The following is a 6000-nucleotide window of genomic DNA, read 5'->3' as shown; positions in this document are numbered from 1 at the left end:
AAAATGATTAGAATAATTTATTATATGGAAGTGCCGTAATTTTTGTTCCGACTCCTCTTGAGTGACTTGTGGGCTGTAACAGTTTGCACTGACCCGCAGTATGTGAGTGTGCCTGTGACATGCATGCTGGTGTTGAACTTCATTAAACTCTATGCTTTTTGCCAATTTGATGTGTGAAATTTACCTCTTGTTCTGGGTTTGCATTCTTTGATTATGAGTGAGATTAAGCATTTTAAAAATATGCTTACAGGGCAGAGGGACCTTGCAGCACATATTGGGTTGACCAAAAAGTCTGTTATGTTTTTTTCTGTAAAACAAAAGACATTTTCCATTTTCACCAATAGCTTTATTGATTTGGTTATTTGGAGTATGTTGGCTCTCTCCCACTATGGACTTCCAGTGGGCAGAGGCCAGGAGGCTGCTAAACATGTTCCAGTGAGTAAGACCGCCCCACAGCAAGGAATTATTTGGCCAGATTGTCAGCAGTACCAAGAAACTGCACAAGCCACTCCTGACCCGTTCGAGCTATCACAGCCCGTTCTCCGTACGCTGCACACATCTTCCCTTGCGTTTCAGCTGTGTGCTTACCTGTCTTGAAAGAACAAAGCATGGTATGCTGAAGATGTTGCGTGTGCCCTTCCATCTCCAGGAGTAGAATGACTGCACGAAAGTGCCCTCACCCTGTTGTTTCTAAAGAGTGCGCCTGGGCGTGACAGCGGTCACAGCACCGCCTGTCACAGGGCTGTCCTGAGTGCAGCGGAAGGCAGCCAGGCCACGGGACTCCTTTCACAGGAGACCCTGACCTGTAGTCTGGCCCAGCCCTCCGGACCGAGTCGCTGAGTTCTCGCGTGTCCCCACAGGGAGGGGGGCTTGTAGAAAGGAGCGCGACGGTGGGGCCCGGGACCTGCGGGGCAGCCGTGTCCCCAGCGCAGAGGCTGCGGGCCCGGCTCCGAGGGAAGGGTCGGCACGGGCTGCGGAAGCCCCTGCCTCGCTGTCGGCGGCTGGTGCGTGGAGAGCAGCTCCGTCTGTCTCCTGCATCCGTGGGTCCGGTCTCGCCAGCGTCCCGCCCCTGGGGACTGTCCGCAGTGTGCTCCTCTTAGGGGGGGGGGGCGTGGCAGTCGTGGCCTCGGCACTCCAGTTCCTTCAGGGGTGAGGGGCGCGTAGTCGTTCTCGACAGGGAAGCCGACGGTTGTTCACGCAGGTCGGGGGCAGTCCCCCTCCCAGCGTCCTGCGTCTGTCTGCTGGGCTTCAGGCGTCGGGCCCTGCGGGCTGGCTGGGCGCGGAGATCCGGGCGCGCTGGTGTCACCGCGTGGCTTCGCTCCTGGCTCGGCCCCGCGGACCGCCCTGCCCAGCCTCACGTCGCTGGCGCAATGAGTTTTTCTTAGGGGGCTTGGCGGGTGATTGGTTTAAGGGCTCTTCTCTTGTCACTGCCCGCCCCCCACGGCCGCCCATGGCAACTACAGGGTGATGTTGGTTTGCTTGACGGAGGCGATCGTTTCACGGTGCACACGCACGTCAGGTACCAAGTCGTGTGCTTTAAATATGCACAGTTGTTATATTTCAGAGCTATCACAAAGCTGTTAAAAAAAGGAGGTACCTGTCTATCTGCATTTGGCAACGTCTGGACCCACTCTGGTTGGTGGAACTCGGAGGGGGGGCTGATGGGTGCCCCGGCATCCAGTGGGTAGAGCGAGGGGTGCTGCCTGACACCCTGCTCGCTGAGGGAGGCCTCCCGACAGCAAGCGGCCGGGCTCAGACGTTGGTGTGCGAAGCTCGGGCGGGCGGGGGGGCCCAGCGCAGCCCAGCGCGGCCTGTCCACCAGTGCCATGACAGCAGTCACGACAGTGACCCTCCACGTGACCTCATGCTCAAAATGGCCAGCTCTGGAATTCAGCTCTGAGCACTTTCTCCTCTTCTGTCCCTTTGGTACGTTCCTTTTCAGCCTCTGACTCCTCCCCGGCCTTTGTGGTGTGGCTAATTAGGTCAAGGCTTTGTGGTTCTCCTTGGAGGTCAGGCGGCCCCCGGCATTAAAGGCCCGACCCCGGCGGGTGCGTCCCAGGGTTTCGGCGTCCCACGTGCCGCTCGGCGAGGAGCGGCAGGCCTGGCGGGGGAGCATCCAGGCTCTGCAGAGTCCAGATGGGTGGGCTTGGTCCTGCCTGCACCGTGGGCCACCTCCCTCATCTTGCGAGCCTCCATCTCTGCATTTGTAAAGTGGGGGGAATAGCAGACACCGCACATTTAAGCAGACTTGTTGCTGGAATCCACAAACTATAATCGCTTATTAAAAGTGTGTGAATCGTTGTTTTCTGGCACATTCACAGGCTGGCACAGCTGTCGCCACACTGACTGCAGAGCATTTTTGTCTCCCGTGTGCGAACCGCAAACCCGTCACCCGTCACTCCCCATCGCCCGTCACTTCCCATCACCCGTCACTCCCCATCGCCCGTCACTTCCCATCACCCGTCACTCCCCATCGCCCGTCACCTCCCATCACCCGTCACTCCCCATCGCCTGTCACTTCCCATCACCCGTCACTCCCCATCGCCTGTCACTTCCCATCACCCGTCACTCCCCATCGCCCGTCACCTCCCATCACCCGTCACTCCCCATCGCCTGTCACTTCCCATCACCCCGTGTCCCCCTCTGTGGGCCGGGCCACACGCCTGCCCTGCTGCCAGGTGTGCACGTGCTCAGTAAGACACCGTGAAGCCTTGGGGCAGGGGGGTGCTTTACGGGGACGTTCACTCGCCTCATGGGAGGGAAGGCAAAGGCGGGCGACGGCGTGGGGGACGGGCAGGCGCGTGCTGCGCCACGTGAGAAACGGGGCTCAGTTACAGAGGGGCTTTCGATGAAGAGATGCCTGCTTGGGTAGGGGAGGGCGCCTGGGACCCTGAGACACAGTCACAAATCGGAAACAGGGCAGAGCACAGGGCTTGCAGGGAGGTGTGAGCCGGTGTGTGAGAGTCCGATGGAAGGGACACGGGGCGAGAATCACAGAGACGTGTCGCAGGAGAGCGCGTCTTGGCCAGGGTTCGATGGCTCGGTGTGGGGCCTGGGCTCCCCTGAAGAAGCCGCCTCTTGCCGCGGCGGCAGTGCCGTCCCCAGCGTCCTCCTGCCGCCTGCTGCCTGCCGCTGTCCGGGGTCTGCTGCTGAGCTGGCTTGTCCCCGCGCCTTGTCTGATGTTTCTCACCTGGCGGGAACCTGGGGGGTGATCTCAGTGGCCCGGCAGCTTCCAGTGAGAGCCTGGGGCCTGTGCCCTGGGGCTGGCGGCCTTCCTCGTTTGCTCTCCGGGTAAATGGGCTTTTAGAGCAACTAGTGCCTAGGGGAGCCAGGCTTCTACTGGGAGCAGGTGCCCGCCTCTCCCAGTTCCCCGTCTTCCTCTTCTGGTCCCTGCTGCCCGCGGGACGCCCGGCGCCGCGTGTGCAGAGGCTCAGCGGCCTCCCGCGGCCGTCAGCACCGCGCGGGGCTGCGGACACGGACGTCTTCCTGGGTTGTGAGAGGCGACCCGGAGCGTCGTCAGGCAGAACCCTGGGGGGTCGACTTGGCCTCTTCCTCCCGTTTGCTGCTCACGTCGCGTGAGCGGCCCAGTCTGTGGGCGGTACGGAATTCTCAGAGGTTTTCTAATACTGTGTTCACAGTGCTCCGAGAGTAAAAAGGCAAGAAGAAAAAAGACAGTGAAGAGTCCCTCCATCTGCCTAGTTCCCAGAGTCCTAGGTCGTTTCTTGACGTTACTGGTTTCTTGCACATGCTCCTGGGCTTCAAGGAAGCACAGCCGTGGAAGCTGTTTGTCTCCCGCCGTCTCCCTTCGCCTCCCTTTTACCCCAGTTCTGGAAACCTGCCCTGTTCTGCCCTTCGCTTTCTTCGCGTCCCAGCACGCCCTTGAGGTCCCCCCGGGTCAGTCTGTAGAGTGCGGGGACCGCTCTCCCTCCGCGCCACAGACCCCTCTCGTGTTTGTGGTCTGTAGCTCAGCCCCTCGGCGGGAGGTTCGCTTGTGTCTTGTTTTCACTTTTACAGAAACGCTGCGTTGGCACCTGGTACGTGTGTCGTTCTGTGCACGTGCAGGTGTGTCTGTAGGACAAACTCCTGGAAGTGGACTTGGTGGGTCAAAGAATTCAGCAGGTACAACTCCGATACGTGTTGTCAAATCGTCCTTGTGCAGCTTGTAACGTAGCGTGTGCGTGAGAAGACTTGTCCCCCAGCCGCGCCAGCGCGGTGTGTGGTCAGGCTTTCTGGGCAAAAAGTGGGGTCGCAGTGCAGTTTTCATTTACGTTTCCGTTATGAGTGAGACGAGCATCTTTTCGTGTGTCTGAGAGCTCCTTTGTCCTTTATCTCTGCGAACTGCTGGTTCTTAATCTTGACCCACCTTCCTCTCCGCGCGGGGATGCGGACGTTCCTGCCGCGTCTCCGTGCTGCTGGGTGGCTCCCGGAGGGCAGGCGTGCTGCGTGTCCTGCGGTGGCCTTCCGACAGGTGTCTGCGTCCAGGCGCTCGGTGCAAGCTGTCATGTGTCATTTCCTGGCTCCCCGACGGCAGTGGTGCTTCCCTGCCTCTTAATCCAGGTACCTCGGCCCTAGCGCGGCCGCTCCCTCCCTCTGCTTCCTTGTGGGGTCCCCAAACCCCAGGAACGTGCAGCTGCGCCGGCCCCCTGGGCTGGGAGGCCCGCTGTCCCTGTGTGCCCTGCCGGTGCCCCGCCCCCCGCGGTCCCGGCCCGCTGTCCACAGGCCCGGAGCCCCCCCCCCCCCCCCCCCCCCGCGGGACTACCGGGCAGCGCCCGGGACCCCTTGGTGCTCGCTGGCCGGGCCGGTGCCCGTCTGTGGCGGAGGTGCTCGCACGTGCGCCGTCCTTACGTCAGTGTGTTTCCGTGTCAGCTGCCTGCAGGCGTGGGCGGCTCGTGTGGCAGCCCCCGGCGGAGTGTTGGGCGCGCAGGGGAGGGCAAGTGCTTGCTGCGTGCACCGGGGGCTGCCTTTGTGTTCGCCAGTGAACGGGGACAGACGCAGTGCCGGCTTTTCGGTGCTGAGAGAGTTGTCAAGGGTCACACCCAGTTTTCCGGAGGAACAGGTGGGGTGCACTGGGCACCATATGCAGGGGGACGGTTTGGGGTGTCCTGTGTGAACAGCAGAGGCCTGTGGGAGTGCCGCGTGGACACACGGACAGTGGCGTGTGTGTGCCCGAGGCAGGGAGGGCTGTCGCGGGGGTCCGTGTTTATTGTTTTGAAGTCTTCGGAGTGGCTTGAGGAGAGCTCAGGGCCCAAGCCTTGGAAGGAAAGACAGAGATTGGGAAGTGGGGGAAGGCCCAGAGCTGAGCTGCTGCCGGAGGAGGATGCGAGGACCCGGTGTGCCCAGTGGGGCGGAGAGGACCCGGGGGAGGGAACTGGAGCCCCAGGGGGAGGCTGCCGCCAGCGCGGGGCACCCGGCGGGGACCCGTGCAGTGGCCCAGAAAGTGCTTGTTTGACTGGGCACGTGGAAGTCAGTGCCTTTAAAGGGTCCTAAGCCCCCAAAGCATGGAGCGGGTGAGCTCCATGCTTCCTGGTAACAGGAAGGAAGCAGGTGAGCGGCAGACTGCATGGGGGGCACCGGGGTGGCCCCGGGGGCGGGGAGCGATGTGCAGGGACAGGGGCTTGAGGTGGGACGGGAGGCGGGACAGGCGCCCTTCCACCCCCCGCAGAAGGGGCACCGAGCTGACCCCCCCTAGAGAGGTGCTGTCATGCGGTAAATGAGTGACAGTGTCTGTGCTGGCATGAGGCGTAGTCCTGGGAGGGGGCTCAGCACGGCACTCTGGGGGTTCAGCTGGGAGCTGGGGCTGCTGAGGGGCTGCAGGGCCTGGGGTCCCTCTGTGTGAGCTGGGTCCCTCAGCTCAGCTCCCTTCTGGACCACGGGTGTCCTTAAAGGGACGAGGCGTGCGAGGAAAACCGTGTTTGACCTTTACAGACATGAGAAGTGTGGACGGAATGGGTCAGCTTCCTAAAAGGACTTCTTAGGCGTTTCACATGGCTTCATTCTCAC

The sequence above is a fragment of the Furipterus horrens genome, unplaced genomic scaffold (assembly GCF_987537825.1).
Source record: "Furipterus horrens unplaced genomic scaffold, mFurHor1.1.pri manual_scaffold_12, whole genome shotgun sequence".
Lineage (NCBI taxonomy): Eukaryota > Metazoa > Chordata > Mammalia > Chiroptera > Furipteridae > Furipterus > Furipterus horrens.
This window is presented reverse-complemented; position numbering follows the sequence as displayed.